Consider the following 23,932-nt stretch of genomic DNA (forward strand, 5'->3'; position numbering starts at 1 on the left):
AAAATTAATAATGATAGTGCAACTTATTTGTGGCACTGCCGTTTAGGTCATATTGGTGTAAAGCGCGTGAAGAAACTCCATGCTGATGGGATTTTGGAATCACTTGATTATGAATCACTTGATGCTTGCGAACCATGCCTTATGGGCAAGATGACTAAGACTCCATTCTTCGGAACAATGGAGCGATCAACTGACTTACTGGAAATAATGCATACTGATGTATGCAATCCGATGAGTGTTGAGGCTCGCGGCGGGTATCGTTATTTTCTGACCTTCACAGATGATTTGAGCAGATATGGGTATATCTACTTGATGAAACATAAGTCTGAAACATTTGAAAAGTTCATATAATTTCAGAGTGAAGTGGAAAATAATCGTAACAAGAAAATAAAGTTTCTACGATCTGATCGTGGAGGAGAATATTTGAGTTACGAGTTTGGTCTTCATTTGGAACAATGCGGAATAGTTTCGCAACTGACGCCACCTGGAACACCACAGCGTAATGGTGTGTCCAAACATCGTAACTTTACTTTATTAGACATGGTGCAATCTATGATGTCTCTTACCGATTTACCACTATTGTTTTGGGGTTATGCATTAGAGACAACTGCATTCACGTTAAATAGGGCACCATCTAAATCCGTTGAGACGACACCATATGAACTGTGGTTTGGCAAGAAACCAAAGTTGTCGATTCTTAAAGTTTGGGGTTGCGATACTTATGTGAAAAAGTTTCATCCTGATAAGCTCAAACCCAAATCAGAGAAATGTGTCTTCATAGGATACCCAAAGGAGACAGTTGGGTACACCTTCTATCACAGATCCGAAGGCAAGACATTTGTTGCTAAGAATGGATCCTTTCTAGAGAAGGAGTTTCTCTCGAAAGAAGTGAGTGGGAGGAAAGTAGAACTTGATGAGGTAACAGTACCTGCTCCCTTATTGGAAAGTAGTTCATCACAGAAATCTGTTCCTATGACTCCTACACCAATTAGTGAGGAATCTAATGATGATGATCATGTAACTTCAGATCAAGTTACTACCAAACCTCGTAGGTCAACCAGAGTAACATACCGATGGGGTCCATGTATGAGAACAAAGTATGGACTTTGGTTGACTTACCCGATGATCGGCAAGCCATAGAAAATAAATGGATCTTCAAGAGGAAGACGGACGCTGATAGTAGTGTTACTATCTACAAAGCTAGACTTGTCGAAAAAGGTTTTTGACAAAGTTCAAGGTGTTGACTACGATGAGATTATTCTCACTCGTAGCGATGCTTCAGTCTGCCCGAATCATGTTAGCAAATTGCCACATTTAATGAAATCTGGCAAATGGATGTCAAAACTACTTTCCTTAATGGATTTCTTAAAAAAGAGTTGTATATGATGCAACCAGAAGGTTTTGTCGATCCTAAAGGTGCTAACAAAATGTGCAAGCTCCAGCAATCCATCTATTGACTGGTGCAAGCATCTCAGAGTTGGAATATACGCTTTGATGAGTTGACCAAAGCATATAGTTTTATACAGACTCGCGGTGAAGCCTGTATTTACAAGAAAAGTGAGTGGGAGCACTACAACATTTCTGATAAGTATATGTGTATGACATATTGTTGATCGGAAATAATGTAGAATTTTCTGGAAAGCATAAAGGAGTATTTGAAAAGAGTTTTTCAAAGAAAGACCTCGGTGAATCTGCTTACATATTGAGCATCAAGATCTATAGAGATAGATCAAGACGCTCGATAAGTTTTATCAATGAGTACATACCTTGACAAAATTTTGAAGTAGTTCAAAATGGAACAGTCAAAGAAGGAGTTCTTGCCTGTGTTGCAAGGTGTGAAGTTGAGTAAGACTCAAAACCTGACCACGGCAGAAGATAGAGAGAGAATGAAAGTCATTCCCTATGCCTCAGCCATAGGTTCTATAAAGTATGCCATGTTGTGTACCAGACTTACTGTATACCCTGCCTTGAGTTTGGCAAGGGAGTACAATTTTGATCTAGGAGTAGATCACTGGACAGCGGTCAAAATTATCCTTAGAGGACTAAGGAAATATTTCTCGGTTATGGAGGAGACAAAGAGTTCGTCGTAAAGAGTTACGTCAATGCAAGTTTTGACACCGGTCTGGATGACTCTAAGTCTCGATCTAGATACATATTGAAAGTGGTAGCAATTAGCTAGAGTAGCTCCGTGCAGAGCATTGTAGACATAGAAATTTGCAAAATACATACGGATCTGAATGTGGCAGACCCATAGACTAAAATTTCTCTCACAGGCAAAACATGATCATACCTTATACTCTTGGGTGTTAATCACATAGCGATGTGAACTAGATTATTGACTCTAGTAAACCTTTTGAGTATTGGTCACATGGCGATGTGAACTATGGGTGTTAATCACATGGTGATGTCAACTATTGGTGTTAAATCACATAGCGATGTGAACTAGATTATTGACTCTAGTGCAAGTGGGAGACTGAAGAAATATGCCCTAGAGGCAATAATAAAGTTGTTATTTATATTTCCTTATATCATGATAAATGTTTATTATTCATGCTAGAATTGTATTAACCGGAAACTTAGTACATGTGTGAATACATAGACAAAAAAGAGTGTCACTAGTATGCCTCTACTTGACTAGCTCGTTGAATCAAAGATGGTTATGTTTCCTAGCCATAGACATGAGTTGTCATTTGATTAACAAGATCACATCATTGGAGAATGATGTGATTGACTTGACCCATTCCGTTAGCTTAGCATTCGATTGTTTAGTATATTGCTATTGGTTTCTTCATGACTTATACATGTTCCTATGACTATGAGATTATGCAACTCTCGAATACCAGAGGATCACTTTGTGTGCTACCAAACGTCACAACGTAACTGGGTGATTATAAAGGTGCTCTACAGGTGTCTCTGATGGTACTTGTTGAGTTGGCATAGATCAAGATTAGGATTTGTCACTCCGATTGTCGGAAAGGTATCTCTGGGCCCTCTCGGTAATGCACATCACTATAAGTTGCAAGCTATGTGACTAATGAGTTAGTTGCAGGATAATGCATTACAGAATGAGTAAAGAGACTTGCCGGTAATGAGATTGAACTAGGTATTGAGATACCGATGATCGAATCTCGGGCAAGTAACATACCGATGACAAAGGGAACAATGTATGTTGTTATGCGGTTTGACCGATAAAGATCTTCATAGAATATGTAGGAACCAATATGAGCATCCAGGTTCCGCTATTGGTTATTGACCGGAGATGAGTCTCGGTCATGTCTACATAGTTCTCGAACCGGTAGGGTCCGCATGCTTAACGTTCGGTGACGATCGATATTATGAGTTTATGTGTTTTGATGTACCGAAGGTAGTTCGGAGTCCCGGATGAGATCCGGGACATGACGAGGAGTCTCGAAATGGTCGAGACGTAAAGATCGATATATTGGACCACTATATTCGGACATCGGAAAGGTTCTGAGTGATTCGGGTATTTTCGGAGTACCGGGGGAGCTACGGGAATACGGGAGTACATATGGGCCTTAGTGGGCTTTAGGGAAAAAAGAGGAGAAGCCACGAGGCCTGGCCGCGCGCCCCCCATGGGCCTAGTCCGAATTGGACTAGGGGAGGGGCTGCGCCCCCTCTTTCCTTCTCCACCCCCTCTCCTTCCTTCCCCCTCCTAGTGGGACTAGGAAAGGGGAGTCCTACTCCCACTAGGAGGAGGACTCCTCCTCCTGGCGCGCCGTGCAAGGGCCGGCCGGCCTCCCCCCGCTCCTTTATATACGGGGGCAGGGGGCACCCCAAGACACACAAGTTGATCATTGGTCTTTTAGCCGTGTGCGGTGCCCCCCACCACCATAATCCACCTCGGTCATATCGTAGCGGTGCTTAGGCGAAGCCCTGCGTCGGTAGCAACATCATCACCGTCATCACGCCGTCGCGCTGATGGAACTCTCCCTCGAAGATCTGCTGGATGTTGGGGAACGTAGTAATTTCAAAAAATTTCCTACGCACACGCAAGATCATGGTGATGCATAGCAACGAGAGGGGAGAGTGTTGTCCACGTACCCTCGTAGACCGACAGCGGAAGCGTTATCACAACGCGGTTGATGTAGTCGTACGTCTTCACGATCCGACCGATCAAGTACCGAACGTACGGCACCTCCGAGTTCTACACACGTTCAGCTCGATGATGTCCCTCGAACTCCGATCCAGCCGAGTGTTGAGGGAGAGTTTCGTCAGCACGACGGCGTGGTGACGATGATGATGTTCCACCGACGCAGGGCTTCGCCTAAGCTCCGCAACGGTATTATCGCGGTGTAATATGGTGGAGGGGGGCACCGCGCACGGCTAAGAGATCTCAAGGATTAATGGTTGTGTCTTTGGGGTGCCCCCCTGCCCCCGTATATAAAGGAGCAAGGGGGAGGCAGCCGGCCAAGGGGAGAGGCGTAGCATAGGGGGGAGTCCTACTCCCACCGGGAGTAGGACTCCTCCTTTCCTTGTGGAAGTAGGAGAAGGGAAGGGGGAAGGAGAAAGAAGGAAGGGTGCGCCCCCCTTCCCTAGTCCAATTCGGACCAGACCATGGGGAGGGGTGCGGCCACCTATTGAGGCCTTTCTCTCCTTTCCCGTATGGCCCATTAAGGCCCAATACGAATTCCCGTAACTCTCTAGTACTCCGAAAAATACCCGAATCACTCGGAACCTTTCCGAAGTCCGAATATAGTCGTCCAATATATCGATCTTTACGTCTCAACCATTTCGAGACTCCTCGTCATATCCCTGATCTCATCCGGGAGTCCGAACTCCTTCAGTACATCAAAACTCAATAAAACTGTCATCGTAACGTTAAGCGTGCGGACCCTACGGGTTTGAGAACTATGTAGACATGACCGAGACACGTCTCCGGTCAATAACCAATAGCGGCACCTGGATGCCCATATTGGCTCCCACATATTCTACGAAGATCTTTATCGGTCAGACCGCATAACAACATACGTTGTTCCCTTTGTCACCGATATGTTACTTGCCCGAGATTTGATCGTCGGTATCTCGATACCTAGTTCAATCTCGTTACCAGCAAGTCTCTTTAATCATTCCGTAACACATCATCCCGCAACTAACTCATTAGTCAGAATGCTTGCAAGGCTTATAGTGATGTGTACAATTGGAGTGACAAATCCTAATCTCGAAATACGCCAACCCAACAAGTACCTTTGGAGACACCTGTAGAGCACCTTTATAATCACCCATTTACATTGTGACGTTTGGTAGCACACAAAGTGTTCCTCCGGTAAACGGGAGTTGCATAATCTCATAGTCATAGAAACATGTATAAGTCATGAAGAAAGCAATAGCAACATACTAAACGATCGAGTGCTAAGCTAACGGAATGGGTCAAGTCAATCACGTCATTCTCCTAATGAGGTGATCTCGTTAATCAAATGACAACTTATGTCTATGGCTAGGAAACATAACCATCCTTGATTAACGAGCTAGTCAAGTAGGGGCATACTAGTGACACTCTGTTTGTCTATATATTCACACATGTATTATGTTTCCGGTTAATACAATTCTAGCATGAATAATAAACATTTATCATGATACAAGGAAATAAATAATACTTTATTATTGCCTCTAGGGCATATTTCCTTCAGTGTCCCACTTGCACTAGCGTCAATAATCTAGAGTACACAGTAATGATTCTTACACCCATGGAGCCTTGGTGCTGATCATGTTTTGCTCATGGAAGAGGCTTAGTCAACGGGTCTGCAACATTCAGATCCGTATGTATCTTGCAAATTTCTATGTCTCCCACCTGGACTAAATCCTGGATGGAATTGAAGCGTCTTTTGATGTGCTTGGTTCTCTTGTGAAATCTGGATTCCTTTGCCAAGGCAATTGCACCAGTATTGTCACAAAATATTTTCATAGGACCCGATGCACTAGGTATGACACCTAGATCGGATATGAACTCCTTCATCCAGACTCCTTCATTTGCTGCTTCTGAAGCAGCTATGTACTCCGCTTCACATGTAGATCCCGCCACGACGCTTTGTTTAGAACTGCACCAACTGACAGCTCCACCGTTCAATGTAAATACGTATCCGGTTTGCGATTTAGAATCGTCCGGATCAGTGTCAAAGCTTGCATCAACGTAACCATTTACGATGAGCTCTTTGTCACCTCCATATAAGAGAAACATATCCTTAGTCCTTTTCAGGTATTTTAGGATGTTCTTGACCACTGTCCATTGATCCACTCCTGGATTACTTTGGTACCTTCCTGCTAGACTTATAGCAAGGCATACATCAGGTCTGGTACACAGCATTGCATACATGATAGAGCCTATGGCTGAAGCATAGGGGACATCTTTCATCTTCTCTCTATCTTCTGCAGTGGTCGGGCATTGAGTCTTACTCAACTTCACACCTTGCAACACAGGCAAGAATCCTTTCTTTGCTTGATCCATTTTGAACTTCTTCAAAACTTTGTCAAGGTATGTGCTTTGTGAAAGTCCAATTAAGCGTCTTGATCTATCTCTATAGATCTTGATGCCCAATATATACGCAGCTTCGCCGAGGCCTTTCATTGAAAAACTCTTATTCAAGTATCCCTTTATGCTATCCAGAAATTCTATATCATTTCCAATCAGTAATATGTCATCCACATATAATATCAGAAATGCTACAGAGCTCCCACTCACTTTCTTGTAAATACAGGCTTCTCCAAAAGTCTGTATAAAACCAAATGCTTTGATCACACTATCAAAGCGTTTATTCCAACTCCGAGAGGCTTGCACCAGTCCATAAATGGATCGCTGGAGCTTGCATTTGGATCGACAAAACCTTCTGGTTGCATCATATACAACTCTTCTTCCAGAAATCCATTCAGGAATGCAGTTTTGACATCCATTTGCCAAATTTCATAATCATAAAATGCGGCAATTGCTAACATGATTCGGACAGACTTAAGCATCGCTACGGGTGAGAAGGTCTCATCGTAGTCAATCCCTTGAACTTTTCAAAAACCATTCGCAACAAGTCGAGCTTTATAGACAGTAATATTACCATCAGCGTCAGTCTTCTTCTTGAAGATCCATTTATGTTCAATGGCTTGCCGATCATTGGGCAAGTCAACCAAAGTCAATACTTTGTTCTCATACATGGATCCCATCTCAGATTTCATGGCCTCAAGCCATTTTGGGCTCACCATCGCTTCTTCATATATAGTTCGTAGGTTCGTCATGGTCTAGTAACATAACTTCTAGAACAGGATTACCGTACCACTCTGGTGCGGATCTTACTCTGGTTGATCTACGAGGTTCAGTAATAACTTGATCTGAAGTTTCATGATCATCATCATTAACTTCCTCACTAATTGGTGTAGGTGTCTCAGAAACTGGTTTCTGTGATGAACTACTTTCCAATAAGGGAGCAGGTATAGTTACCTCATCAAGTTCTACTTTCCTCCCACTCACTTCTTTCGAGAGAAACTCCTTCTCTAGAAAATTTCCGAATTTAGCAACAAAAGTTTTGCCTTCGGATCTGTGATAGAAGGTATACCCAACAGTCTCCTTTGGGTATCCTATGAAGACACGTTTCTCCGATTTGGGTTCGAGCTTATCAGGTTGAAGTTTCTTTACATAAGCATCGCAGCTCCAAACTTTAAGAAACGACAAATTTGGTTTCATGCCAAACCACAGTTCATAAGGCGTCGTCTCAACGGATTTTGATGGTGCCCTATTTAACGTGAATGCAGCCGTCTCTAAAGCATAACCCCAAAACGATAGTGGTAAATCAGTAAGAGTCATCATAGATCGCACCATATCTAGTAAAGTGCGATTACGACATTCGGACACACCATTACGCTGTGGTGTTCCGGGTGGCGTGAGTTGCGAAACTATTCCGCATTGTTTCAAATGTAGACCAAACTCGTAACTCAAATATTCTCCTCCACGATCTGATCTTAGAAACTTTATTTTCTTGTTACGATGATTTTCAACTTCACTCTGAAATTCTTTGAACTTTTCAAATGTTTCAGACTTATGTTTCATTAAGTAGATATACCCATATCTGCTTAAATCATCTGTGAAGGTGAGAAAATAACGATATCCGCCACGAGCCTCAACATTCATCGGACCACATACATCTGTATGTATGATTTCCAACAAATCTGTTGCTCTCTCCATAGTTCCGGAAAACGGTGTTTTAGTCATCTTGCCCATGAGGCACGGTTCGCAAGTACCAAGTGATTCATAATCAAGTGGTTCCAAAAGTCCATCAGTATGGAGTTTCTTCATGCGCTTTACACCGATATGACCTAAACGGCAGTGCCACAAATAAGTTGCACTATCATTATCAACTCTGCATCTTTTGGTTTCAATATTATGAATATGTGTATCACTACTATCGAGATTCACCAAAAATAGACCACTCTTCAAGGGTGCATGACCATAAAAGATATTACTCATATAAATAGAACAACCATTATTCTCTTATTTAAATGAATAACCGTCTCGCATCAAACAAGATCCAGATATAATGTTCATGCTCAACACTGGCACCAAATAACAATTATTTAGGTCTAAAACTAATCCCGAAGGTAGATGTAGAGGTAGCGTGCCGACCGCGATCACATCGACTTTGGAACCATTTCCCACGCGCATCGTCACCTCGTCCTTAGCCAATCTTCGCTTAGTCCGTAGCCCCTGTTTCGAGTTGCAAATATTAGCAACAAAACCAGTATCAAATACCCAGGTGCTACTGCGAGCATTAGTAAGGTACACATCAATAACATGTATATCACATATACCTTTGTTCACCTTGCCATCCTTCTTATCCGCCAAATACTTTGGGCAGTTCCGCTTCCAGTGACCAGTTTGCTTGTAGTAGAAGCACTCAGTTTCAGGCTTAGGTTCAGACTTGGGTTTCTTCTCCTGAGCAGCAACTTGTTTGCTGTTCTTCTTGAAGTTCCCTTTCTTCTTCCCTTTACCCTTTTTCTTGAAACTGGGGGTCTTATTGACCATCAACACTTGATGCTCCTTTTTGATTTCTACCTCCGCAGCCTTTAGCATTGCGAAGAGCTCGGGAATTGTCTTACTCATCCCTTGCATATTATAGTTCATCACGAAGCTCTTGTAGCTTGGTGGCAGTGATTGAAGAATTCTGTCAATAACGCTATCATCCGGAAGATTAACTCCCAGTTGAATCAAGTGATTGTTATACCCAGACATTTTGAGTATATGCTCACTGACAGAACTATTCTCTTCCATCTTGCAGCTGAAGAACTTATTGGAGACTTCATATCTCTCAATTCGGGCATTTGCTTGAAATATTAACTTCAACTCCTGGAACATCTCATATGCTCCATGACGTTCAAAACGTCGTTGAAGACCCGGTTCTAAGCCGTAAAGCATGGCACACTGAACTATCGAGTAGTCATCAGCTTTGCTCTGCCAGACGTTCATAACATCTGGTGTTGCTCCTGCAGCAGGCCTGGCACCCAGCGGTGCTTCCAGGACGTAATTCTTCTGTGCAGCAATGAGGATAATCCTCAAGTTACGGACCCAGTCCGTGTAATTGCTACCATCATCTTTCAACTTTGCTTTCTCAAGAAACGCATTAAAATTCAACGGAACAACAGCACGGGCCATCTATCTACAATTAACATAGACAAGAAAAATACTATCAGGTACTAAGTTCATGATAAATTCAAGTTCAATTAATCATATTACTTAAGAACTCCCACTTAGATAGACATCTCTCTAATCCTCTAAGTGATCACGTGATCCATATCAACTAAACCATGTCCGATCATCACGTGAGATGGAGTAGTTTCAATGCTGAACATCACTATGTTGATCATATCTACTATATGATTCACGCTCGACCTTTCGGTCTCCGTGTTCCGAGGCCATATCTGTTATATGCTAGGCTCGTCAAGTTTAACCTGAGTATTCCGCGTGTGCAACTGTTTTGCACCCATTGTATTTGAATGTAGAGCCTATCACACCCGATCATCAAGTGGTGTCTCAGCACGAAGAACTTTCGCAACGGTGCATACTCAGGGAGAACACTTATACTTTGATAATGTAGTGAAGGATCATCTTATAATGCTACCGTCAAACAAAGCAAGATAAGATGCATAAAGGATTAACATCACATGCAATCAATATAAGTGATATGATATGGCCATCATCATCTTGTGCTTGTGATCTCCATCTCCGAAGCACCGTGCTTGTTGTCGGAGTAAATGGCCACGGGTAGCCTAACCGACTACCCCTGGCTCTTCAGAAAATTTATCAGGCCTTTGGGCCTTCAAGCACTCCAAGCATTTGGGCCGCCTTCCCCGGCCGGCTACCACCTAAAGCCAACTCCCGGGAGGCGACCCAGCCTCACCGACTCCTCCCCAAGACGACTACGGGGTGGCCGACTCCAAGACGCCGACCAGGAAGGACGCCGACTCCTAGGGGCCGGCCAAGATCACAACCACTCCTACATAACGGCGACCTGACGGGGTATGGCCACAGTGCGGCCCACGACCCTCGAAGCCCGAGGCGGGCATGGCTACAGGAGGCCGTACGGGAGGGACGTCTCCCGTGCGGCTCGGCACTGTAGCCATGCTAGCCTCGACGTCGTCCATGACCCACTCCTGTACGGCCCAAGGACTGCGGGCCCCTTCAGCCAGAGAGAGGCGTGAAGGCGGCCCGGCTTTTCCTAGTCGGCCAAGAGTATAGCCGGCCTCCAGAAGCCGGCTACTCCCTTCCTCGAAGCAGGAGCCCCATTAAGGAGACAAGACGAGGTGAGGCTACAGTGATAGCCCCCGAGGCGGCCCACTGTAGCCACGCTCACCTCGACAAAGCCCTCATCATCAGAGGCGCGGCTACAGTAAGAAGCCACCGACAAAACCCTAGGCGGTGGGACCGGCCTGTCGACCAAGTAGCTGGCAGCCGGCGAGCGTAGACACTGACGGCTGGGACCAGATCCCAGTCGGATTACCATTGTACCCCTGGGGGGTAGGCCTATATAAACCCCCCGGAGCACCCATGCAAAGGGTTCGCTTCTGGGTTGGCCTCTGAGCATAGTGGACTCCTAGGTTAACACCCACGCATAGCACACACACACCATAGATAGAGAGAAGCAAGAGCTAGCCTTGTTCTTCTTCTCCCTTGATCCCAACAGCTCTAGGAGCGATTGTAGCTACCCTTTATCGATCTAGTGATCATGCGGAGACCCCGCAGAGCAGGACTAGGGGTGTTATCTCCTCGGAGAGCCCCGAACCTGGGTAAGATTCGCCGGCGTGCATGTCTTCGCCTCATCCCGTTTCCAGGCACCGGCGACGTTTTATTGGCTCCCACAATGATAAGCCATCCCTTGGCATATGGTGCACCAACCACCCGACATTTGGCGCCCACCGTGGGGCCAGGTGCACCGTCGTCCGGAGACCTGTTCTGGACGGGAACCCTCTTCCTTCCCCACGAGCGCAGCCAGCCTGCTGCGCCCGATGGCGTTTGCCCCGACGCGCTGCAAGGCGTCGACAACGCCTGCGCAACGAGCCCCCTCGCCGATCTGCTCGGCGAGACTCGCATCTCCGACGAGCCTGCGTCCGACGCAGGCACCGACTACCCCGAGAGCCGCCTCGTCAGCCTCCTCGACCAACTTCACGTCTCCAGCGAGCCCGCTGCGGACATGGAGTCGGTCGGCTCCACCGACCCGATGATCATCGACTCCGACACCGCATCGCTCGACGCCTACCCCTCCGACGTGGTGGTCTTCGACGACCCCCTCCCTCGAGCGGACAGCGGCAGCAGCGCTGTCACTGAAGTGTTGGTCATCAGCCACGTCTCCAACTCGGGCGAGAACGCCCGCGACGCTCAGCAAGCGGCGATGCACGACCTCTCCGTCCCCATCCCGGCTGACGCCGAGACCCTGGAAGCACGCCGCCTTGCCCTCATCGCGGAGGGCAAGAAGATAGCCTCGATGAGACGCCTCACCGAGGCCCACCAGCGTGAAGTCGACCGCGCCGCCTTCGGGACGCCGCCGCCTAGCGGCCCGAGCCGAGCCGGCTTCGTCCAGAAGCGCGGCGCAGCCGTTGCCAGCATGCTGGGCGCAGATCGCCCCGTCTACACCACCCCGCTCGAGAATCTGCGAGCCGCTCAGGCAGCTGCAGAGGAGCTCAATGGGCTGGGAGCCGATGAGCTCCCCTACATGACAAGACGGATCCAGCAGCTGATCGACGCGGCTGCAGAACGGCACGAAGCCGGCGCCCGAGCTGATAGCCATCCCCCGCGCCGGGAGCACGCTGCGACGTCCCGCTCGCCGACTGCGAGCGATGCGCGCCAGAAGAAAGACAAGGAGCCGGCTGCCAGCCGCAGCCGGACTCGCATTACCATCGAGCGCGACGCGGATGGCCGCCCTCGAGCCGTAGAGCACCAGGGAAACCTGCCTCCTCCCCCGCCTCGAAGAGAAAGACGCCTCACTCCACCGCCTGTCACCCATCCGACTCTTGGCGACCGACTCGGCCGCCGAGAAGGAGTCGGCGAGAATGACGCCTGCCACAGGATCGACCGCCTTGCTCGATCCTTGGCGTTAGAAGAAGAAGACGATGTCGGCCCGCCATGCTTTGGCCCCCGCATCCGCGACGAGCCCTTCCCCAAGGGGTTCTCGCTCCCCAGAGACACACCCAAGTACAACGTCTCAGTGAAGCCGGAAGATTGGCTCATCGACTACTCCACAGCCGTCAGCATCGCCAACGGCAATCGGCGCGTCGCCGTGAAGTACGTCCCCTTGATGCTGCAAGGCACGGCGCGCACGTGGCTCAACAGCCTCAAGCCCTACAGCATCAACAGCTGGCTGGACTTCACCGAAGTTTTCGTCCGCAACTTCACCAGCACCTACAAGCGGCCCCCAAGCGTCGCCAGCTCTCCCTCTGCGTCCAGGGGCCCAACGAGTCGACCCGTGACTACCTCACTCGATGGGCCGAGCTCCGCAACCCCTGCGAGGGAGTGCACGAGGTCCAGGCCATCGAGTACTTCACTGCCGGGTGCCGAGAGGGCACCCTCCTCAAGCACCGACTCCTCTGCGACGAGCCGGCTACCCTCGATGAGTTGCTGATCACCGCCGACAAGTATGCCACTGCCGACTCCTCCATGAAGACCGAGCTCCGAGTGGACGCCTCGGGGAAAGTAGTTGCTCCGGCTCCCAAGACGCCGGCTGGCGACCCTAACCGGCGCCCCTACCAGAACGACCACAAGTGCAAGGGCCCCATGCCGACTTCCTCCAGTCGGCAGGTGGCCACCAATGAAGACGAGCAGCCCGAAGAGCGGCCCGCTCCCAAGAAGAAGGGTGGCCGGCCGCCTTGGCAGCCGTCTTTCTCCTACGAACAAGCACTCGATGCTCCCTGCAAGTTCCACAGCGGCGCGAAGCCGTCCAACCATACGACACGGAAATGCCACTGGCTCACTCGCATCACCAAGGGCGAACGGATGGTGCCGCCTCCGCCTCCCGGCCCGCCGCCTCCAGCTCCCCAGCAGCCGGCGGCCCGGCCGGCAGTCGGCGCCATCCAAGACGAGTTCCCCGAAGCGCACGAAGCCCACGTCGTATTCACAAGTCAAGTCGACGACAAGCGCAGCCGACGCCGGCAGCACCAAGGAGTAAACGCAGTCGCCTCTAGCACCGCCGAGTTCATGCACTGGTCGGAAAAGCCCATCAGCTGGAGCCAGGCCGACCACCCAGAGGTGATGCCTTCGCCTGGCTCCTATGCTATGGTCTTGGACGTCACCCTTGCGACGGAGAGGCGAGCTGCCAGATTTTCCCGCGTCCTGATAGACGGCGGAAGCAGTATCAACATACTGTACCGCGACACCATGGACAAGGTGAACATCAAAGCAAAGCAGCTCATGCCGAGCCGCACTGTCTTCCATGGTATCGTACCCGGCCTATCTTGCTCTCCAATCGGCAAGATCAAAATGGATGTTCTCTTCGGAGACAAAGATCACTTCCGCCGGGAAGCAATATGGTTCGAGGTGGTGGACCTGGAGAGCCCCTATCATGCGCTACTTGGCCGACCTGCTTTGGCCAAGTTCATGGCTGTGCCCCATTATGCCTATCTGAAGATGAAGATGCCGAGGTCGAAGGGGATCATCACGGTAGCCGGCGACTACAAGAAGTCCATCGAGTGTGCCATGGCCAGCAGCCGGCTGGCCGAGTCCCTCGTGGTGGCGGAAGAGAAGAAGATGCTGGAACGGGTTGTGGCCATGGCCGGCAAGCAGCCGACCTTGTCCCCCAACCCCAAGGACTGTGATGCGCAGGGCTCCTTCCAGCCTGCCAAAGAGACGAAGAAGATACCTCTAGACCCGGAGCACCCGGAGAGGTTCGCCGTGATTGGGGCGAACTTGGACAGCAAATAGGAAGGCGAGCTCGCCGACTTCCTCCGTGAGAATCGAGACATCTTTGCATGGTCCCCAAAGGACATGCCGGGCGTCCTGAAGGATTTCGCCGAGCACAAGTTACATGTCCGAGCTGATGCGAAGCCGGTCAGGCAACCCCTCCGCCGACTATCAGAAGAGAAGCGAAGAATCGTGGGAGAAGAGATAGCCCGGCTCCTCGCAGCCGGCTTCATCATGGAAGTGTTCTTTCCAGAATGGCTTGCCAATCCAGTTCTGGTTTTGAAGAAGAATAACAAGTGGCGCATGTGTATAGACTACACAAGTTTGAACAAGGCCTGCCCAAAGGATCCGTTTGCTTTGCCACGGATTGACCAAGTGATAGACTCCACAGCCGGATGCGAGCTGTTAAGTTTTTTGGATGCATACTCAGGGTATCATCAGATCAAGTTGGACCCGGCTGACCGCCTAAAGACTGCCTTCATCACACCCTTTGGAGCTTTCTGCTACTTGACAATGACATTCGGCTTGAGAAACGCCGGTGCCACTTTTCAGCGTTGCATGCAGAAATGTCTCTTGAAACAACTCGGCAGAAATGCCCACGTCTACGTAGACGACATTGTGGTGAAGACAGAGAAGCGCGGTACCTTGCTGGAAGACCTGAAGGAAACATTTGCCAACTTGCGCCGATTCCAGATCAAGCTCAACCCCGAGAAGTGCGTGTTCGGAGTGCCAGCCGGCCAGCTGCTAGGCTTCCTGGTCTCCGAACACGGCATTGAGTGCAACCCTGTCAAGATCAAAGCCATCGAGAGGATGGAGATTCCCACCAAGCTGCGAGATGTGCAGAAGTTCACTGGCTGCTTAGCCTCCCTGAACCGTTTTATCAGCCGACTAGGAGAGAAGGCTCTCCCCCTGTACCGACTCATGAAGAAGTCCACTCACTTTGAGTGGAATGATCAAGCCGACCAAGCCTTCCACGAGTTGAAGAAAATGTTGACCACTCCGCCTGTCCTGGCTGCGCCGACTGAGAAGGAGCCCATGCTCCTCTACATCGCCGCGACAAGCCGAGTCGTCAGCACTGTTGTTGTGGTCCAGCGCCCGGAGGAAGGCCGAGCCCAGCTGGTCCAGAGGCCGGTCTACTATCTCAGCGAAGTACTGTCCAGCTCAAAGCAAAACTACCCGCACTACCAGAAGATGTGCTATGGGGTGTACTTCGCTGCCAAGAAATTGAAGCCCTACTTCCAAGAGCACCCCATCACGGTCGTGTGCACTGCCCCGCTCGCCGAGATCATAGGCAGCCGGGATGCATCCGGCCGGGTGGCCAAATGGGCCATTGCCTTGGCGCCCTACACGATTTTCTATCAACCCCGCACCGCCATCAAGTCGCAAGCATTGGCCGACTTCCTCGTCGACTGGGCCGAGACCCAGTACTTACCGCCGGCTCCCGACTCCACCCATTGGGGGATGCACTTTGACGGGTCCAAGATGCGCACCGGCTTGGGAGCTGGCATCGTCCTCACCTCTCCCAAAGGCGACAAGCTCAAGTACACGCTGCAGATCCACTTCGCCGCCTCCAACAACGTGGCCGAGTACGAGGCGCTCGTACATGGGCTCCGGCTAGCCAAAGAACTCGGCATACGCCGGATCCTGTGCTACGGCGACTCAGACTTGGTGGTCCAGCAATCATCTGGCGACTGGGACGCCAAGGACGCAAACATGGCAAGCTACCGTTTCCTCGTCCAGCAGATGAGCGGATACTTCGAAGGGTGCGAGTTCCTTCACGTGCCAAGGGCCGACAACGACCAAGCAGATGCCCTAGCACGGATCGGCTCCGCCCGACAAGCCATACCGACTGGCGTCTCCCTCCAGCGCCTCCTCAAGCCGTCCATCAAGCCGTCTCCAGAGTCGGATTCCATCTTCGTACTGCTTGCGCCAGAAACAGCCGGATCCGGCTCAATAAATCCCGCAGGCGGCACGGGGACTTCGACGACTGCCCCGGGGACTGACGTAGTCGCACCCGGCCCAGGGACTTCAGAACCCGGCCCGGGGACTGCAGCGGTCGGCCCGGGGACTGCAACGACACAAGAAGCGGTGGTCGACTCCAATGCAACACCCAACCCACCCACCCGAGTCATGGTGGCCACATTAACAGCAGAAGAAGTCACAGCTCCCTCATGGGCCCAGCCCATCCTCAAGTTCCTAGTCAGCAGAGAGCTGACGGCTGATGAGATCGCAGCAAGACTAGTGCAACGACGAGCCGCAGCATACACAATAATCAACAGGGAGCTTGTGAAGCGCAGCGTCACTGGAGTCTTCCAGCGTTGCGTCGAGCCAGAAAAAGGAGTGGCAATCCTCAAAGACATCCACCAAGGCGAATGCGGCCATCACGCCGCCTCAAGATCCCTCGTGGCCAAGGCTTTCCGCCATGGGTTCTTCTGGCCGACTGCCTTGGAGGATGCTAAAGAAATAGTCAAGAGCTGCAGAGGATGTCAAGTCTTCAGTTCCAAACAACACCTGCCGGCTTCTGCCCTCAAGACCATTCCCCTCACCTGGCCTTTTGCCGTCTGGGGACTGGACATGGTGGGCCCTTTCAAGACAGCCCGCGGTGGCTTGACACATCTACTCGTTGTTGTGGACAAGTTCACAAAGTGGATTGAAGCCAAGCCAATTAAGAAGCTGAACGGGCCGACTGCCGTGACATTCATCACCGACATCACTACTCGGTACGGTGTGCCGCACAGCATCATCACCGACAACGGCACGAACTTCGCCAAAGGCGCTCTGGCACGTTTCTGCGCGACACAGGGCATCCGACTGGACTTAGTGTCCGTTGCCCATCCGCAGTCAAACGGCCAGGTCGAGCGAGCAAATGGACTTATCCTCTCCGGCATCAAGCCCCGACTGGTTGTACCACTGGAGCGATCGGCCGGCTGCTGGCTCGAAGAGCTGCCGGCTGTCCTCTGGAGTCTGCGCACTACACCCAACAAGTCAATCGGCTTCACTCCATTCTTCCTTGTGTACGGTGCCGAGGCTGTCATCCCAACAAACATCGAGTTCGACTCGCCTCGGATCACCATGTACACGGAGGAGGAAGCCAAAGAAGCAAGAGAAGACGGTGTCGACCTACTGGAAGAAGGCCGGCTGTTAGCCCTCAGCCGGTCTGCCATCTACCAGCAAGGCCTGCGCCGCTACTACAACCGCAAGGTCAAGCCAAGATCCTTCCAAGAGGGCGACCTTGTGCTCCGGCTGATCCAGCGAACAGCCGGCCAGCACAAGCTCTCGGCCCCTTGGGAAGGCCCCTTCGTCGTCAGCAAGGCACTCGGCAATGACTCCTACTACTTGATCGACGCGCAAAAGCCAAGAGCACGCAAGAGAGACGACTCCGGCAAGGAGTCGGAGCGACCATGGAACGCAAACCTCCTAAGACGATTTTACAGCTGAAAAGCAGTATGTATCACGCTACCCCTTTTGTATTAAGTTACAAACCAACAGGCCCCCCGAACAGTACTCGGGGACTGCCTTTTATTTATCTATGAATGACGATTGTCATATCCATGAATGTATTATTACATTTTGAATTCTTGTCCGGCACCGGGTCCGACTAGTCGGCCCGGGGACTGGCCGCCTTGAGCTATATTCTAAGTTCTTCCCGAAGTCAGCAAAGTAGTGCGCCGGCTCCCAAGTCCTCTCTTGTTGAAAGTCGCAGCTCAAAGAACTGACTGTCCGACTAGCAAGAGAGAAGACAGAAAGGACGCCCACACGAAAAACGGCTAAGGAACAACTAACCTATATGGCAAAAAGACGGCCTCCATATATGCCTGCCGGCTGTCACAGCAGCCGGCTGGCTGGCTTCCTAAAAAACTTAGCTTAAGTCCGACAGAGCTAAAAGTACTTCCCCCTCCCCAATCGGCCAGGCACTCCCCGGCTACAGATTGCAGAGCTACTGTTTGACTAGGGAGGCGGCAACCAAGCGAGGGCGGCAAAGGAAAAAAGCAGAAGGACAAAAAGAGAAAGTACAAGGAAAGACCGATTGCATAACTTATATACATAAAGCCGCCCACAGGTCGGCAACAGACTTAAGTTTGAATACACCCAGTGGGTGGAATTGTGCAGACTTAACCAAACATTGTTCAAAAGTAACAAGACAGGAAAACAAAAGAAAGAAGACTAAGGCGCGACTTGGAGGCCGAGCTGGTCGGTGAAGGCAGCTCGCCGACTGAAGGAGTGGCCGCCTAGCTGGTCCCGGCTTGACCACCTCCCGCGGCAGGAGACGCACTCGCACGCGACGTAGTGCTGGAGGCGCGGTCAGGCTGGCCGGCTATTCCACCAGCCGGCTCGGCGTCTTCACCCTCCTCCTCCTCCTCTTCGCCCTCGTCGCTGGAGTCGATCTCCTCCGCCGAGTCCTTGCCGTGCGCCGGGTCCAGCCCGAACCAATCTTCCGGCTGGGCGACTCCATTGTCATCCACCTCGGGGGAGAAGACGTTGGTGTCGGTGTAGTCGGCGATCGCTGAAGCCCGCCGAATGATGGCCGGCCGCGCCGGCTCCAGCTCCGTGTCGGCTTGCTGCCGCCAGGTCGCCAGCTGGTCCAGGCTCAGGCCGGGATACCAGGCCTTGACGAACTCCAGCGCCCGCCTGGCGTCGGAGCAAGCCGCTGACGCCTTCCAATCCTCGAAGCGGCCGACTGCCACCTCCAGCCAGTCGGTGGTCCGACTGGGGGTGCGAGGGACCACTTGGCCGGGCCAGAGGGCGGCCAAGACCTGCGATCCCGCGCGCTGAAGCTGGCGGAGCAGCCTGTGAGCCGGCTGGATGCGAGCCTGGATCGCCAGGAGCTGTTCCTCCAGCGAGCGGCCGGCGGTTGGCGAGGTCTCGAAGCCGGCTTGCCTCTTCGCCTGGCGACGGGCTTCGATGGCCTGGTTGGCGGCAGTGGAATAGCCGGGGAAGTACTCTGCGCGAAGAAGAAAAGGAAAGAAAAACACCAAAGTCAGAAAAACAAGTCAAAATGGCAGATAGCAAGAAAGGACAAAGGGGTAGACGACTTACCGTCAACCAGATCCTCGATCTGGCCATAGCCGGAGACCAGAGTCTGCCTGGCCTCTGCCCAGCCGGCCGCCTCCGTCTCGAACTCGGCCTGGAGGGTGGCTTCGCGATCCTGCGCAGCCTTCAGCGCCGCCTGGTGACCTTCCTCCTGGTCGGCCAACTTCTTGACCAGGCGGTCGCGCTCCTGCACCAAGGCGGCGAGCTCCGCGTCCTTGGCACGAAGAGCAGTCTGGGACTCCCCCAGCTGTGCCCTCAGACTGGCGTTGGCCGCTGCAGAGATAGAAGAAGAAGAAGAACAATAAGGAATGATCAAAGAAGATCCGAGCCGACTGCTCAGCAGTCGGCCCGAATCTCGGGGACTACACCCAGTGGGTGCGCTGATGCGCCCCCACATGAGATAAAGTTCAAGTCACATACCTCGGCTCTCAGTAAGATCGGCGGTCTTCTGAGTTAGCTCCCGAGCCTGGGAGTTGAAGGCGGCTGCTCGGTCGTTGTGGTAGTCCTGCAAGACGGACAGAAGACCGAAGTGAGAACAAAAGCAGCAAAGACAAAATCTCTAAGAAGTTCCAAGCCGCCTGCTCAGCAGCCGACTCGGAATTCGGGGACTACACCCAGTGGGTGCGCTGACGCGCCCCCACGAGAGAAATCAAGATCAAGAAAGAACAAGACGATAATACTAACCCGGATGGCTGCCCGCATGGCGAGGAATTCGTCGGTGAGCCGGGTCCGGACGTCTTGTGCAGCGACGTTCACCACGGCTGTCCCTTCGCCCGGCGTCCACCCCGAGGTAGCCTTGGCCGCCTCCACGTCTCGGGCCGACGAGCTAGAGCCCACGGCCGGCTGTGGCTCCGACGCAGCCTTCTGCGGTTCAGACGCGGCCTTCCCTGCACGTCGGCTTGGCGGAACCCGGACCGCCACCTCAGGCCCCGCGGCCGGCTCGCCCTCCGCCGACTGTGCGGGCGCAGGTTCAGGCTGGCGGCCTTGGGTCGCCCTAGTCGGAGGAGTCGGCCCCGGCGCCTCCCCCAAGATGACGACGTCGTCGCCGCTTCCTCCCAGCCCCGGCTGGGAACCGCTGGCTCCCCCTGGCGAGGGATCCACGTCCCCGGGCGCCATGGTGCGCAGGGGGGTGACCATCAAAGCCTCCCCTGCCGCCGCTTCGGCCTCGGCCTCTGCCTGGGCCTTGGCTGCGGCCTCGGCGAGCGCCTTCACCGCCTCCTCCTCCCGAGCTGCCTGGGAGGCGGCTGCCCTCCGTGCCTCCGCCTCCAGCGCTTCCTGCTCCTCCCGCACCTCCCGCGCGTTCCTTTCCGTCGCCTCCAGGAGGGCGGCGCGGGGATCTACGCGGCGGGTGGTGCTCCCAGAGCCCCCTGGCGACTCGACGACGGAGCCGGCAGCCGCCCGCTCAAGTGACAGCGGAGCTCTGACCATTGAAAAAGAAGACGAAGATTCAAGAACCACCAAAGGAAAGAAAGAAGGACAGTACATAGAAAGAGAGAACTTACACCGACACAGTCTGCGGCTGCTTCACCACTTTGCGGAAGCGAGCCGCCTTCGCGGCCGCCTCTTCCCGCCTGGTGGCCGCCGCCCCACCCCTGGGCTTCTTCGTCCGGCTACCGAACATGCCCTGGGTGGCGCGACGTTTCTGGCCTCTACCCCGAGCAGGCTGCGCGCCGGAGGAGCTCGCGCCGCGTCCGGATTCCGGCTGGCGATGCGGGACGGCTTCGGCTTCGTCCTCGTCCGGCCAGTCGTCGAAGGTGGCGGTGAACCCGGAGCCGCCTGCTTCGCCGCCGGCTTGGCCGCCGGACGGCTCGGCGGCATCCTCCATATGAACCGCACCCAGGTCGGGGTCCTCCTGGTCGTGTTCGGTCTGGTCGGGGACGAAGCGGCGCTCCACGTCTGCCCCGCCGGCCGGCCGGAGCAGAGGAGTCTGTCAAAGGAGCAAGCCGACTGAGTTAGTGTCGGCCCAGAGGAACTCGGCGACAAAGCTGAGAGAGAGAGAGAGAGAGAGAAAAAGAGACGAGGGGAGCGTATCGTAGGCGGAGGATTGGCACGGCTGTATGGCTCCTTGCCGAATTGCCAGTCTTCGGAAAGTTGGCAGTTGGCGAGGTAATTCACCATGTCGGCGGCGTCGGGCTGCGGCATCTCCTTGGTGCACATCCGGCTCGGATCGAGCTGGCCGCTCATCTGACAGATCAGATGAGGCCGGCTCTGGAGCGGAAGGACCCGGCGCGTGACGAACGCGGCCAGGAGGTCGGCCCCCGTCAGGCCCTCCGACTGGACTATCACCCGCAGGCGGGCGATGGCGGCGTTTCCTCCCTGCGATAGCGTCACCGCCTGGAAGGACCACTGGGGCAGCCTCCCCGCCGGTGGGCCGGCTACGTAAGCCGGCAGGTTGATGTAGTCGCCCCGTGGAGCGATGTTCCGCACGTAGAAGTACGACTTCTGCCACTTCTTCACCGATTGGATCAGCGTGATGACGGGGAAGGGGTTGTCGGCGCCCGATCTCCGCGACGCGATGAAGGCGCCAGTATGAGCCGGCACGCCTTTACTGCGCGTGCCCAGCTTCGACTGGAAGAACTTCCCCCAGAGCTCAAGGGTGGGGAGGACGCCGAGATAGCCCTCGCACAGGGTGACGAAGGCCGACAGCAGCACCACCGCGTTGGGGGTGAGGTGGTGCGGCTGGAGCTGATAGAATTCCAGCCAGGAGCGGAAGAAGGCGCTCACTGGCAGGCCAAAGCCGCGTAGGAAGTGCGAGCGGAAGACCACCCGCTCGCCCTCCCGCGGCGCCGGCCTGACTTCCTTCTCCGGCGCGAGGCGGACCTCCACTTTGTCCGTGCTGGGTAGACGCCGGGTGTCGCGGAGGAAGTCGATGTGGTCGTTATGGACGATGGAGCCATCCCAATCCCCGCCAAGCTACTCTACGTGGGGAGGCATAGCGGGAGCTAGCACGGCGGCGGAGGAGCGTGCGGAGGAAGAGCGCGGCGGCGAGGCGCTGTCGCAAGAACGAGCAAGGCAAGAAGACGGTGGAAGTAGGAGGAGCGTGCGAGGGCCTGCCGCCCTCCACCTCCCCCTACTTATAGCCTCACGCGGCCGAAGAGGCCGGACGTGGGGGGAGACGTGGGATTAACTGCGCCCACTCCCCCCACGTCTCGCGTTTATTACGCATAAGTGCGAGCCGAAACGGCCGCACGGAACGTGCGGGCGGTTTCGGGATACAAAGGATTCGCGCCTGGGCCGGGGCGCGGACGTGGCGGGCCCCCTCCCTGCGGCGACGTCCCATCATGCGTGTTGGCTGGCAGGCTTTCCGGCCACGTGGCACGCCAACGGCCCGAGGCCGGCCCACGGCCCGGTGCATGTACCTGCGGGTTCCCGCTCCCCGACTCCAGAAGAATTCGACTAAGGTGGCGCGCCTGACCAAGGCCGGCTCCCAGCTGCCGGCTTGTCACGATAGGAAGCTGATCGAGCTTCTCGAACCCCACTCCACCTCGAACCCCAATCAGCTTCGGGGACTACTGTCGGAGTAAATGGCCACGGGTAGCCTAACCGACTACCCCTGGCTCTTCAGAAAATTTATCAGGCCTTTGGGCCTTCAAGCACTCCAAGCATATTGGCCGCCTTCCCCGGCCGGCTACCACCTAAAGCCGACTCCCGGGAGGCAACCCAGCCTCACCAACTCCTCCCCAGGACGACTACGGGGTGGCCGACTCCAAGACGCCGACCAGGAAGGATGCCGACTCCTAGGGGCCGGCCAAGATCACAACCACTCCTACATAACGGCGACCTGACGGGGTATGGCCACAGTGCGGCCCACGACCCCCGAAGCCCGAGGCGGGCATGGCTACAGGAGGCCGTACGGGAGGGACGTCTCCCGTGCGGCTCGGCACTGTAGCCATGCTAGCCTCGACGTCGTCCACGACCCACTCCTGTACGGCCCAAGGACTGCGGGCCCCTTCAGTCAGAGAGAGGCGTGAAGGCGTCCCGGCATTTCCTAGTCGGCCAAGAGTATAGCCGGCATCCAGAAGCCGGCTACTCCCTTCCTCGAAGCAGGAGCCCCATTAAGGAGACAAGACGAGGTGAGGCTACAGTGATAGCCCCCGAGGCGGCCCACTGTAGCCACGCTCACCTCGACAAAGCCCTCATCATCAGAGGCGCGGCTACAGTAAGCAGCCACCGACAAAACCCTAGGCGGTGGGACCGGCCTGTCGACCAAGTAGCCGGCAGCCGGCGGGACCCACCAGCCGGCGGAGGAGCCGGCGAGCGTAGACACTGACGGCTGGGACCAGATCCCAGTTGGATTACCATTGTACCCCCGGGGGGTAGGCCTATATAAACCCCCCGGAGCACCCATGCAAAGGGTTCGCTTCTGGGTTGGCCTCTGAGCATAGTGGACTCCTAGGTTAACACCCACGCATAGCACACACACACACCATAGAGAGTGTTATCTCCTCAGAGAGCCCCGAACCTGGGTAAGATTCGCCGGCGTGCATGTCTTCACCTCATCCCGTTTCCAGGCACCGGCGA

This window comes from Triticum aestivum, chromosome 7D (genome assembly GCF_018294505.1).
Source record: "Triticum aestivum cultivar Chinese Spring chromosome 7D, IWGSC CS RefSeq v2.1, whole genome shotgun sequence".
NCBI classification, from domain to species: Eukaryota; Viridiplantae; Streptophyta; class Magnoliopsida; order Poales; family Poaceae; genus Triticum; species Triticum aestivum.